We start from the raw sequence: 15,046 nt of genomic DNA, 5'->3' as shown, positions 1-15,046 counted from the left end.
TAGCGGGCGCCTTGGAACTGTGCGGCGCTGGTAAAGTGTCTCTTCTGACCTGTGTGCGACTGCGTCCTATCTGATCTTCAACCCCGGATTCATCGATAGTGTTGTGTGGACAATCTCCGACACGGTCATTGTTTATTCATCTGTTCATCACTTCACCACGACAAGGGGCTCCCTACCACCACCACCTAGACACACCCCTCAACTGGACACTCCATCAGCCGCAACTTTAATATCAATTTGTTTATGTTTCTCAAAGCCTCGTTGCTAATTGAGTTCCCATAATTTTGTATCAGTAGTATCACGTGTCATAGTGTCATATATAAATGGAACGAGTGTGTGACTGACCTATTCTTTGATCGGGTGACTAGCTTTCCAACCAAACGTCATCCCGAGATCATTCGGCCTCATCGGTCAGACCTCACATCTGCGCGTGTGACACTGCTACATTTGTGCACACGCGGATCCCTTGGTGGAAAATTCCTGTAAGAATGTTTGACTGATTCTGTGTTGTAGTTTTTTCTTTTTTCGCCACAACAACAGCCTAGTCTCTAGAGCACTGTGATCAAAGCAGTGTACTGGTTTTATAAGTTTACCTGGTGGTGTTATGTACGCTACTAATTTTGATATCAGTCGTGAGCCTTCCCGGTTTACAACTTAGTGTGTACTTGAAAAAAGGATTAGAGCAGCATTTGAGCTTGGCTCAAGCAGCTCGCGCTGCAACGTATGCATTTCGTAGCCCTCTTTGTTCTAGGAAGCCTGAAAAGAAGCTTCCCCTAAGAATACAAGCGACTTGAAGACAGAAAAGATACAAGCCGTGCCATGACAGTGTTCCAGCATATCCAGCACAAAATACCCTTGGAGTTGTGTTTGTGTGTGTGTGTGTGTGTGTGTCCGCAGTCCACACCTCAAGGTTCGAGCTGCTTGGCGAAACACGCCGTCTTGAAGCACACCGCATGAACCCGAAACATCCCCAGTTCCAGCATCCTTGCGGTGAAGGCGGTTCTAGTCGTGGTACAGTTTTTGGAAGTCCAAAAAGGTTAACAAGACGGCTAGCGCTGCTGAGTTGCACAGAAATGCCCCAAATAACACAGAAACATGAACTCTCAAGGAATTACATGTGGCTCGCGTGGGAGTAGACCAGATATGGCGCCGCCGGTCAAACGTTCTTTGAGTCCTCAGTCCTACAGTGTGCTGCCGAAGAGCCACCAGTGTATACTTGAATCTCAGGGACTGTTTCCACTGAATAGGCTTGAATCGGTCGGATGTAGTGTGCGGTGCTTACGTGCGCCTGAACTTGCTACGCTGAAAACTACCTTGCGTTATAATATGTGTATTTGGAAATGGAAATGTGGCGGGCAAGGTATCTGTTCTGGACAATGCATGGGGTTGGCTTCGTTGCAGCTGGAAAGATGTGTCACTGCTGTGACGTTCTGCAACCGGCACCATTACTCACTCTCAGAAAGCCAGTGGGGCTGGGACAACAGTTTAACGGTATGGCAAGGCGCGTGTAATCCCGGCGATGTGTTGTGTTGCGCTATTCATGAGCGGGTCGCTGAACGCATGTATTATGTATGTTTCCGCTCGCCGGATGCAGTGCACAGCATGGCTTGAGACGGGCAAAGCACCGATTGTATTAATTACCAACTGGATCACAGGGCTTAAAAGACACAGAAGAAAAAGTATGATATCATTATATGAACGGAAATCACAAAGCTTCAGCGGAGTAAGAGACCGAAAGACTGCTTTGGACTGAGAGGTCCTTGGCAACCGTGACTCACGAGTTCTGCCATTTTGCTTTTCACTTGGTGTGCAGAAACGGTCGCGAACCGCTCATAGACACGTTGTGGAGGAAAGACGCCCTCAATGATGTCTAGAAGCCAATCAAAACCGTCAAAGAAGAACTGATCGTCCGTGTCCCACGCGTATAGGCGCCCTACATGTGTTACGCGCGGTCGTTTTGAGCATATTTATTCTCAAGTAGCGCCACACCTGCCCTTAAAGAAGACAAATATCTAGCTCATAGGATCATCACGTTCACATTCGCAACGTGACTTCCCACAAAGTGCAGGGGGCACCTCTGCGCCCGCAGCAAAGAATTATTGCATACTTGATTTAGTGCGGAGGAGTTGTTTACTGTCAAGCAACGGTGCCTACTCATAAATATGAAAACGGAGCATATAAGCAGTATATCTAGCCAACGCGAAACACCCTTAGAGGCGCGTACAATCCATAATCCGTCGAAATGCGCTACGGTATAGAACACCGTACGAAGCACCCAGATTTCTCCAGACCTAACGGCTTAGAAACGGACTGTACGCTTTTCATGCTGGGGGACATAAATTTATGTTGCGCCAGGCAAAACCTACAGAGTACGGCAGAGTGTTGCCGGAGGACTATGCATCGTTCGATGGGGAGAGGAGAACGAGACATGGGCGATGACCCTCCAGTTGATGGACAATTTCAGGGAGCAACTCAGCGAAAACGCAACGAAATATTGTACACGAGATCACAGAAAACATTTTATAGTTCCTTATGAGACTCACTGTGCGTCCACCACTGGCATCTTGCGACATTTTAGGCAGCCACTCTTCCGGGTTTGCTATGTTTTCGCGGAACGGCCCTTGGACGTGCTCTCTGTGCAAGATTTGTGTGTATTTACAAAGTTTTGGAGTTTATTTGCAACTTGGAAGACTATTATTCTCAAACGGCACCCATTCCCGCAATTACTCTATTTGTACAACATCATTGCGGAGGAATCGGTAGCCGTTGCTGAAACGCTGGTTGAAGTCCGATGCGGCCATACTGCTTCAGTGCCTTGAACCCATCCAGCGCAAGTTTGCGAACTATCCTTAAAGATCTCTTTACATCGTGTGAGCACAAAGCTCCGATTAAAACATTTTCTTGTAAATTATGTAGCCAGTTTCTATTCAAATGGAGGATACCTCGGCAACTTTAACCGTAACAAAACATTCCCGTTTCAAGACTGCAGGATAAGACGAATCATTATTTCCAACCAACTCAACATTCAGATTAGTGTCCATAAAACCCCGAAAGCCATCTTTTAGTGGCGGCACAATAAGTGTCAATGTCAAGTATCAGGGCCCCCATCAGCTGTACCATGCGCCAGTTGTCGTACTCAACAGTGCTGACGTACAGGGTTCGCCAAGATAAACTTCGGGGTTTTTAACGAAGGTAAAACAAATAAGGAGAGTGTCGGGAAGCAAAAGTCGTAAAGAGGATGTATTATGCCCCAAAAGTTTATGTCGATACTGCCATCTGGTCTATTTCTCTGGGGATGAATCGTGAAAATCAGAAAACCGCCGCTGCCTAACCGGCTATACCTGTCTTTCAGCTCCTTTCCGTCATATGGCGAAACGGTCGAACGTGGCGTTGCAGACGTCATCGAAACAAGTGAACAAGTGGAACTGAACGCAGAATCGTACTCTGCAATGCCGCGTTCGACCGTTTTGCCATCTGACGGAAAGAAGCAGAAACACAGGTATAGCCGGTTAAGCAGCGGCGTTTTTTTTAATTTTCACGATTTATCCGCAGAGAAACGACAAACAAAAGAAAGGAACAACAAAAGAAAGGAAACAACACGGTCCCACTTGTCTTCCTTTTCGATCTTGCTTCAACACGTTACATGTATGCACGCTGCAAAAAAATAAAAAATAAATAAAAAAAGAGACATGTGTTGTTGGAATATAGCGCTGCTCATCGTTCAAGCTATGGAGGCTGAAAACCCAGGAAAGGCCCTTCGTAGCGATTTTGTGGAGCGAGCCGGCACTGGCCGGCGTCACCTCCGCCGCATAAAATCGTGTGATACTTCGTGTACCACGTGACCGCGCACGTGTCTCAAAGAACATTCAGATCCTCAGACGCTTTGTTTTTGGTCTCCGGCGGAAAATGGAGATCTCCAAACTTAGTCTTATGAGAGTTCGGTGCAGTAGAAGGTTCGCGGTTGCCACATCTTTTTAGAGGTGAAAGAGATATCTAGTTGCACCAGCAGTTACCAAGACCTTGTTGTTCAACGAAAGGACTGCACACCCAATTGTAGTAACACAAAGTCAACATGCGAGTAAGGCCAGGAGCAGAATATACACTGAGTGGAAGTCACGATGCTCCTTGCCTACCAAGAAAGTAGCTTATTCTTCTTATATTATTCTTACACATCAACTCCCGAGTCGTTTCAGCTCAGATCGAAGCCCTCAGTCGAAAAAAGGATAGCACGTATGGCTGCAAAGTTTGACATAGCTTTGACGTGATCGCAATGTCAGAGGACATTCGTGAGCGCATGGCAACGCCTGACATTAAATTACCCGGGAACGGAAAAAGTCTACGGGAAAATGCGAATGCGATGATGTTCGTCACTCGAGTAGAAGGTATGCGTGAACAGTACCGTGAGAAAGAAATCGACGCTAGGCGGTAGCTTTCGCTCACGTTGGATGGGTGGACGTCGATAACGAATCGCAAATACCGTAATATTAACGCTCACTGCTTGACCGCAAATTTCGTCAGCGGAGTGGCGTTTTGAGGCCTTGGCCTCGTAAGAACTATAGGATGCCATGGCCGCAGGACGTTGTGTGGACGGTGTCCGCATAAAGATTCTTTACTTCGACATCAAGCTTGACAGCGATGTCTCCAGGTTTACTACTTATGGAGCATCAGTTACGGTAAAGTTTGATGAGATTCTGGACGGCCTACGATATCAGCTTTGCCTTGCGCACGGACTCGCAGTAGCGGACACGCTTTGCATCCTGCCAAAGCACAAAAATATATCTTTCAACGGAGGACAGGAGCAATCTCTCGACTGTGACAGTAATGAAAGAGACGGTGACGGGATGATCGTGCTTCATACGTTGGATGATGGGTGCGTTTTCTTATTCAACCTGAGTAGCGAGGAGTTGGGTAACGACGTCAGAGCCTTTATCATCACGTGACTCCAGAGTAGCCACCTTTGACCGTAATTTTCGAACGGCTAGAGTTACTCTGCTCTCAAAATGGCGGACTGGCCTGACGGGCGAGACGATGTGGAAGTGCTGGCAGACACTCTGTTTAACAACTTAACGCAGATGCGTGCACTCCAACAGATTTTAAAAATGCTCGACAGTTTTTAACCAGACCTACAATTCCCAATTGAACACCACCCATATTGTCTGTCAACAGGACGGTTGGTAGCAGACGACGCATCGTCGTCTGCTAGCTTGTGTGTGACGTCAGAACGACGGCAACCCTTATTCAGAGTAGGGTTGTCACTCCCTGGCTAATTTTCGCCGCAGAGTTATGACGTCATTTCCGCTACTCTGGCTATTTTTCGCCGGCTGAGAGTAACTCGGAGTTGCCAGAGTTGAATAAGAAAACGCACCCGATGTAATTGCAGGTGTGCCCAGACTGGTACTAGACCTTAGGGGATCGCCGAAGAGCAACGGTGCCTTGCAAACACGCGTAACGTATATGATCATGGCAGGGTCGGATCTAGAGCCTAGGTTTAGGGGGCCACTGGATCATGATAAAGGTGTTGGTATCGTTCTTGACTGTTAGCCAAGGTAGAATTCTCATGTTGCAATACTTCAGCGCTTCTTGAATTTGCTCCAGGGCGTCAAGAAAGCACTAAACGACATCGGTTCACCAAGAAAATTGTGAAACTTTTATGTGGAACAGAAAACAGAAATAGTTGAGTGGCTTGAAGTCTCTCCAGTTCGCACTTTCTGAAACCACTGTGTCGCCGTGGTGCGAACTTGCTCACGGTACATGGCACCATTAAATTTATATTCGGCTGACCAGTCTGAGACATCCGCTTCTCTCCTGAAAGCCAGTGTAAATGTACCGCTATTTGAACGGCGTACCATGGCATCTACGATATTCTGTGGCCACAGAGACGACGAGGAAGTCTGGTGCCTCATCGAGGCACGCTTTGTGAATTTGCTTTCGTGGCTAGCTGTCGACGCAGAATAAATCAGTTTTCTCCTGAGGTAGTCGTATCGTGCTCCTCAACTCCATCTGCTACAAGACCCTGATTACGACTACATTGTAAAGGGACACCTTGAGAGCAATCACTCTCTTCGAATGTTTCTTTTTAAGCTAGCTTTGGACGCGTCGTGATGCCCAAAGAGACGTGATCGCTTTGCCTAGCCGCTCACAGCCAGATGACAGCGGCAAAAGCAACGAAGGGACGGCGCGTCAACAGCAGGCGGATGTCTCTAAACTCCAGACAAAGCTGGAAGATGGTATACTGGCGGCTTTTATGTCGCGGTAAGAGGCCGCAATTCCTCCTGATTGCGCCACCATCACGTCTCGTTCACTCAAAGTTGGATGGCACCGGCACGCCGGTGGAAGAGGACCTTTCTCGAAGGTATTTCGAAAGTACCTATGAACTGTTGTCAGCACCAGTGCGGAAGCACAGAGAGTATTTGGCTCTGCAGGTACCTCTGCACCAGGCTCCGGTTACGTCTTCATGACAGCAGTCTGGATGCGCTGTCGTGCCTGAGATCATTTTGTTAGCAGCCAAGTAGTGCGTCATGCTATTCACTGCGAGAATACGCGTAGATAAAAGGTAAGTGACGAGGCCGCGAGGCCGCGGTAAAAAGAATGACGATTAACCGGTTGCGAACATGAATAATTTAATTACAAGACTTTCGTGCAGTAGGCTGCACTTCTTCAGGTAACAAAATGCATGCTACCGCGCGACTTTTTATACATTTATAAAGTATCTCAGTACCATGTATTTTGTTAGCTGAAGAAGTGCTGTCTGCTAAACGAAAGTCTTGTAATTAAATTATTCATGTTTCTAACGAGTTAATCGTCATTCTTTATAATCTGCGAACCAGAACACACCCGTTGCTTGTGTGGTTTGTTTGTGTCATGTATTTGCTGTTTACTTTTTACATGCGAGTAATATACGGTTTTGCAAAATTGATTATTTAGTTTAATGCATTCAGAATTTTTGCGCAGAGGTACCAGCAGCATGCTTCTAAATGAGTGAAAATAGTCGAATGAAGCGCATAATTAAGCAGGATATGCGTACTACATTGGAAGAGATGACAAAGCTGAAAAACAAGATCGAAGCACTAGGTTACGAAAAAACCGATCCCGCTCCGGTATACCGGGATAGCCAAGGAATTCCGCCATGGCAAAAAGTCTTCCGGATTCCGAACCCTCGGTGCCACCTACGGTAATCAGATGTCACACTCGTCTGCTGCTGACAGTGTTCTTTTGGGGTCTCCACGACTCAGCGTGACATCCGAGAAGTTAGGAACGGAACCCAAGTGTGGTTGTTGTAGCTCCTTAGAGAAGTCCATACTGCGATTCAACGTACGCAGATTGCATATGCTCTGGCGGCAACCAGCAGTATATTGGCCCAGAAAAAGCGCGGGATATATCTGCCATACAAGCGCTCTTCTGTAGGGCTTCACAATTCTTGCACCAAGCGTAATTTCTGTTCGAAAGGACCTTCTCGAGCGTACCTTTGCAAACGCGCATCTTTACAGGAGCAACAAAATACAGATTTGGGTGAGGTATACGGAATAAAACTACGGAGATGGTGGCCCCTACATATGAGATTTTCACCTTGCTGAAAAACCATTTCCAATTCGACAGACAGCCTGTGTCAGGAGATCCCACATGAAATAACTTTGGAGAGTCACCTGTTATTCACGGCGCAATTTCACTTACAGAAGCGCTACAAATAGGGAGCCTTTTCCCCATTTCCCGATTCCCGCGTATAGTATTAGCCAATTCCCGCGACGGCACATATTCTTCTCCGGGATCATTAGGCCTAGTGCAAAACAAAGAATACCTAGCTCCGGTGTGCGCTTAATCAGAGGGTAACTGCCACAGACATCGTCACCACAGCGAAGTGATGCATTTGATTCCCCTCGAGACAGAAGTTTTCTAGCACATGGTACTATGCCGGATAAGATAGCATGAGACGAAATACGCAGGAATAGGCGTACTTCTTATCCCTTCAATCAAACTCATGGGAATGTTACCTTCATTTTTTCGAAATCTACAGAACCGTGCTTCCGTTCTACTTTTATGTTCCTAGTGTTGTGTGTCTGAACAGACGCAAATACGAAGTAACGAACTAATATTCATCACTGATTGCGTTCAATATTCATGTCATTGTTGGGGACATTAATACACGAAATGTGCCATTTTGCTTCCCACCTGGGTTCACAGAAATATCGGGAAACCACCGATAGCCACGATGTGGAGAAAACTCATTCTCAATGATATCCATAAACTAAGAAAGAGCTCAAACCCAACAACGAGCCTTGTGTTCGGCCTTACAGCGAACAAGAACTGATTGTGCGTGTCCCTCGCACCCACCGCCCACACGATTCATTATCACGAATGTTTCATTATGTAAACGGAAATCACAGATACTCAGCGTAGTAAGGAACAGAAAAACTGCCTTGGACTGAGAGGTCCTTGGGAACGGTCACTCATGAGATTTGTCATCTTGCTTTTCACTTGGTTAACACGAACGGTCGGGAACCGCACACCAGCCACGTTGTAGACACGCTACTTTACCAGGATTCGCACAGGTTTTGTGACCCTTACACGCGGTTATCGCAGCGAGAGCTGGCTTAAAACTACATTTCTTAGAGTTTCATCAAGCGGTGTGCTTTGCTCTATCGAATCGCTCATGCCTTTAGCATAAAACATGAATGGGTGTGTTTGTTAGTTAGCCGTCAGTTATTGTTGTAGGTGATTTATAGATTGTGCGTTTGTCGTGCTTGTAGCTGTGATCACGCTCAGTTTTATCGGTAAAATTCAGAGTATTATGTTGCTTAATAATTTTCTGAGAGGAGAAATGTGCGTGTAAGTTGTTGTTTGTTAGCGTGTGTCTTGTCATGCTTCAAGATTTTTTGTATATGCACTTTGCTCGATAAAGCATGACACGCATTATAACTGTTATGTTGATGAGAGTGCTTAATTTTTGCCGTCATAGCTATTACTTTTCCAGCAGCAATACCGGTATCTTAGCGCTTAACGCAGAGGGTAGAAATCATTGTCTTGAGTAAACGAAAGTCGACAGTTACGGTTTGCAGGGCGGACACGCCGGAACCTAAATGCTGGTTAGTTCATTGTCATGTAAGCCCGACGTCAGTTGTTGCATTTTTTCGCTGGCAGTGAAACCACACACTGAAAATTTTGCGCAAGTACTTTTGTTTGCATATCATGGTTTCATAGCAACTGCATTTTTCTTTTTATGTGTGGGGAAAAACTTGTTCATGGGTGGCCTAGGCTCACTTCCAAACGTTCATATACAGGCGAGAGGAAGTGACAGGTGACAGATATCTACAAATGGTATGTGGTATGATCGGTGGTATGTACAATGATGCTCACAATAACGTTCACGGCCGGATGTGCTCCCTGAGGCGCTTCGCGCCAGTCAGTCCTCCTCCCTTCAGCTGCAAGACGTTCCCCTTCCTGGCTGCACGCTGAAGCTTTGTTGCGACGTCTCCACTGGTCGCCAACGCCTGCTCGTTCCCCTGGCGTCCCGGCGTGCAGTGTTCTCTTCCCTGCACGATCTGGCTCATCCTGGCATCAAGGCTACCCAGCGACTCATCGCGGAGCGCTACGTATGGCCTTCCTTGCACCGCCGTATCCGCGCCTGGGGATGAAGTTGCCTCGCTTGCCAGCGTTCCAAGGTTCACCGGCACACCTTCAGTCCTCTGGGCACGTTCGACACCCCTGATGTCCGCTTCACCACGGTCCACCTTGACATCGTCGACCCGCTTCCCTCTTCATCAGGGTACCGCTACCTCTTGACCGCCGTAGACCGGAACACCAGGTGGCCCGAGGCTGCTCCCGTGGAAGACATGTCTGCAGAGACCGTCGCCGCCACCTTCCTGACCACCTGGGTGTCCCGCTTTGGCGTGCCGTCTCGGACTACCACCGACAGTGGCCGGCAGTTGGAGAGCCGCCTTTTTGCTTCCTTCACCGTGCTTCTTGGCACCTCCAGGCTGCGGACCACCTCGTACCACCCCGCATCAAACGGCTTGCTCGAGCGGTTGCATCGGCACCTGAAGGCCTCTATCATCGCCTGTGACGCCCGCGCCAACTGGGTGAACAACCTCCCACTCGTTCTTCTGGGCATTCGAGCCGCCCTCAAGCCTGACCTCGGCTGCAGCTCTGCCGAGCTTGTCTACGGCTGCGCCCTCCCTCTCCCGGCTGAGTTCTTCGCCACCACTTCTCAACTCCTGGAGCCGTCACAATTCCTCGAGCCTCTCCGCCATTCCTTCGCTACTCTTCGCCCAGTTGCCGGGTTGACACTGTCACAGTCGACAAACTCAAGCCGGCCTACGTCGAGGCTCCCGTCTTCTTCTTAGGTGCTGCTTCCTCACTCCCGTGCCTGCATTCAGCCGTCAAATGCCTTGAGGCCGCTCCGACTATTGCGTCTTCCCCTACGTCCCGGAAGACTGTCACCTTCTCGCTCCTCGCTGTCTTCAGCGGGGGGGGGGGGGGGGGGGGGGAGGGGCTATAGTGGCCGGAAGTGAAGATATTGACGACCGGCCCCACCGCCTGAGCTTGGCTCATTGGCGCGTGGGTACGCCGGCTGTTTTAAAGAAACTCGCGTTTCGCGCCAGTCAGTTCTACCGAAGCGTTGAAATATACATATCGACCCCAGCTCTGCGTGAGACCGCTTCACTGTTATAGTGAGTACCTAGACATATATCAGTATATGACGTCCTTCAAGGATAATGTCCTAACAATAAGACAGAAAGTGACACAAAGTCAGCCATTCGAGAGTGAGAGCCAACCAGGTAGTCCCGCACGGTAAGCTACCGTGGGAATTGCCACGCCTGTACAGAATATGTACATATACGACATATGTCACCTCGCTTTCAACCTGGTTTACGTAAATGCTAGGAAATAATGCTGTAGAGAAAAGACATTCTGACTGACGTCTAGAAATCAATAAAGGACTTCATCCCAACAATAAGCCTTGCTTCCTGCTCTACGACAAAGCAGAACTGATCGTCCGTGTACCGCACATGCACGAACCACGATAGCTGTATATTATTCATCCTCCGCGACTAGCGCCATGCCTTCGTTTATAGAGGACGAAGCTCCAACTATGATCACGATCAGCTTCAACTAGGATCATTCGTTCCATGACATGGCGTTAGAGATGGGATACGAACTCACGTTCACACACGAAGTACAAGCTCACTCTCCGTTGTAGAGAGGATGAGCAGCACGTGGTCAGCACGGAATACTTAATAAGCTAATCGAAACCAGAGGATGCCCCAGTCAGCCCCTCATGGGACGTCAGTTACGGTCGCTAGATTCATTAGACGACGTGTCATTGCCAGTGTACAAGCGATAGCAAGCACACAGAATACCTCAGGAACGTCAAGTGTCTAGAAAGAACACGTTGTTCGTATGCGAAACGATACGGGGTGGAGTCGTAAGGCAAAAGTACATATGAGTGCGGGTCCTTCTTCTTAGGGTTTCCTATCGGAACACTTTCCTCTCTTGCTATATTTGTCTTGATGTAAGCGCTTACTTAAAACTCAAGAGCCGCATCATATACCACATGAATTCCAATAGCACGAGCTCAGTGTAGGGTGCCCTGGAGCAAAGGCTGTAATACAGCAATGACCTCCTGTCCCCAGGATTTCAGGACCTTGAAAACGCCGTTACAAGATGGGCACTCAGAACATGGAGGAAGGAAACACAGGAGCGGCCGTTTCGAACAGATTTCCGTGGGACCCCTCTGGCGGTCGCTCCTGTCAAATCCGCCATTACTTCCTGTCCACCACGTGATCCTTTTTAAAGTTTCGGTTTGGCAACGCTTTGTTGCTCGCGCTGCTTTCCGTGCTTTTATGCATTTCCAACGTCATTTATTCTTAAAATGTGAGCACGATTGTTGAAACAACGTTAAGTTAACATGTTCTTACCACGGCTGCAGGTGTCGTTCAACAAAAAGCAGCTCTGTCACAAGAATAACGTTTCATTCATAAGTGCGTACTTGCATGGTCGGTTGTTTTGTACCTCTGTCTGTGAGAGACTCATCTTGAATCGTTCGTTTGCAAGCTGGCGCTGTCCTACAGCTGCAGATTCATCTGATTTCCTTCATCGTTGTACAGGTTTGATTACTGGCATGATTACTGGCATGACAAACACAAAAGTTGGCCACGTCGTCACACAAACGTCGCTGCCACGAATGATGTTTCTAGTCTTGCGTGCTTGTCCTGCAGACTGTGACCGGTCTTGTAGTAGCAGGGTAAACCAAGAGTAACCTCCGAACACACACAAATAAAACTGGACGCGCGGCGTTCATCACAATGCAGGTATCTGAGCTGCAAGACAATCACGACACCCGTCGTCTGCTTTGGGAGCTGGCCTGCGCATGCTCTTGGGGTGACGTGAGCGGTCACATGGTAGACAGGAGCATCCCAGAATGCAATGCGAGAGCCAGCACGCCCGTCCCAATGGGAAAAAGCTGGAAGGGCCGCTCCTGTGTTTCCTTCCTCCATGACTCAGAATGTGTCAACTCAGGATGCATTGTCGAATAAGGGTGGTGCGTTGTGCGTCGAAGAAGTTGTTACGCCGAAAACTAGCTTTGTTAGAAGAAATGCGTCAGGAAACGTGTTCGTAAATTTGCCAGACTAAAGTGTCACCTTTGCTGAATACTTGTTGTAGCTAGAAAGATGCATAGGCGCAACCACGTCCTGCAATCGCTACGCCTGCTTCTGTATCGTCAGAGCCTGATCTAACAAGCTAATCGTTATTCCCCCTTTAAATAACGATGCATCGACGTGAGCGCGCTTCACGTTCAAAATTCCTACCATATCGCTTATGTTTTAGCAACAGATCATTCCTGCGTGTCACGGTCCGTGAGCAGCCATCGCGTCACATTCCATCTATTGTCTGCGCTGTTGCTTTTGCGGCCCGTCTCGAGTGGATGACACTTGTAATTTGAGAATATTGGCAGTGCCATTAGGCAAAACCTTGAGAGCGGAGCGGCACACGGTTATCGGCGGAAACACAGAACGATGTTTTGCCGTTCCGGCGTCTGGTCATCGCCAGCCCCGTGCACCTAACAAAGCCTCCCCCTCCTCAGCCAATCCTGTTAATAAGTGGAGACCTGTTTGGTGGCGCCTCGACATGACATCATCTCTGCGAGGGATCAGAACATGAATGCCAACAACAGGTCATTTGATATCGGGCCATCTCCAGGACAAGTCACACACCTCAGTGGCGTAGCGGGCGCCTCGGAGCGGCGCTGCTAAAGTGTCTCTTCTGACCTGTGTGCGACTGCGTCCTATCTGACCTTCAACCCCGGATCCATCGTTAGTGTTGTGTGGACAATCTCCGACACGGTGACCTGTTTATTCATCTGTTCATCACTTCACCACGACAAGGGGCTACCTATCACCATCACCTAGACACACCCCTCAATTGGACACTCCATCAGCCGCAACTTCAATATATATTTGTTTATGTTTCTCAAAGCCTCGTTGCTAATTGAGTTCCCATAATTTTGTATCAGTAGTATCACGTCTCATAGTGCCATATATAAATAATGTTAATGGAGTGAGTGTGTGACTGACCTATTCTTTGATCGGGTGACTAGCTTTCCAACCGAACGTCATCCCGAGATCATTCGGCCTCATCGGTCTAGACCTCACACCTGCGCGCGTGACACTGCTACAGTTGTGCACACGCGGATCCCTTGGTGGAAAATTCCTATAAGATTGTTTGACTGATTCTGTGTTGTAGTTTTTCTTTTTTCGCCACAACAACAGCCTAGTCTCTAGAGTACTGTGATCAAAGCAGCGTACTGGTTTTATAAGTTTACCTGGTGGTGTTATGTACGCTACTAATTTTGATATCAGTCGTGAGCCGTCGCGGTTTACAACTTTGTGTGTACTTGAAAAAAGGACTAGAGCAGCATTTGAGCTTAGCTCAAGCAGCTCGCGCTGCAACGTATGCGTTTCGTAGCCCTCTTTGTTTTAGGAAGCCAGAAAAGAAGTTTCCGCTAAGAATACAAGCGACTTGAAGACAGAAATGGTACAAGCCGTGCCATGACAATGTTCCAGCACAAAATACAATTGGAGCTGTGTTTTTTTGTGTGTGTGTGTGTCCGTAGTCCACACCTCAAGGTTCGAGCTGCTTGGCGAAGCACGTCGGCTTGAAGCACACCGCACGAACCCCAAACTTCCCCAGTTCCAACATCCTTGCGGTGAAGGTGGTTCAAGTCGTGGTACAGTTTTGAGGAAGTCGAGAAAGTTTAACAAGACGGCTAGCGCTGCTGACTTGCAGGAAATGCCAACGGGAGGATGCGCTAATGAGCTTTTTATGGCAAGTAGATCACATTCGCCATGCTAGATTTATCGGAGGACGCACAATTGTCAGCGCGCAAGCGATATAGACAAGGCACCAAATAACTCAGAAACGTGAAGTCTCAAGGAATTACATGTGGCTTGCGTGGGGGTAGACCAGATATGGCGCCACTAGTCAAATGTTCTTTGAGTCCTCAGTCCTACAGAGTGCTACCGAAGAGCCACCAGTGTGTACTTGAATCTCGGGGACTGTTTCCACTGAATGGGCTTGAATCGGTCGGATGTAGTGTGCGGTGCTTCCGTGCGCCAGAACTTGCTACGCTGAAAACCTACCTTGCGTTATAATATCTGTATTTGAAAATAGAAATGTGGTGGGCAAGGTATCTGCTCTGGAGAATACATGGGGTTGGCTTTGTTGCAGCTGGAAAGATGTGTCACTGCTGTGGCGTTCTGAAACCGGAACCATTACTCACTCTCACAAAGCCAGTGGGGCTGGGACAACACTTTAACGGTATGGCAAGGCGCGTGTAATCCCGGCGATGTGTTTTGTTGCGCTATTCATTAGCGGGGCGCTGAACGCACGTATTATCTATGTTTCCGCTCGCCGGATGCAGTGCACAGCATGCCTTGAGACGGGCTGAGCACGGATTGTATTACTTACCAACTGGATCATAGGGCTTAAAAGACACAGAAGAAAAAGTATGATATCATTATATGAACAGAAATCACAAATCTTCAGCGGAGTA

The sequence above is a fragment of the Ornithodoros turicata genome, unplaced genomic scaffold (assembly GCF_037126465.1).
Source record: "Ornithodoros turicata isolate Travis unplaced genomic scaffold, ASM3712646v1 Chromosome14, whole genome shotgun sequence".
Classification (NCBI taxonomy): domain Eukaryota; kingdom Metazoa; phylum Arthropoda; class Arachnida; order Ixodida; family Argasidae; genus Ornithodoros; species Ornithodoros turicata.
Note: the sequence above shows the minus strand (reverse complement) of the source record.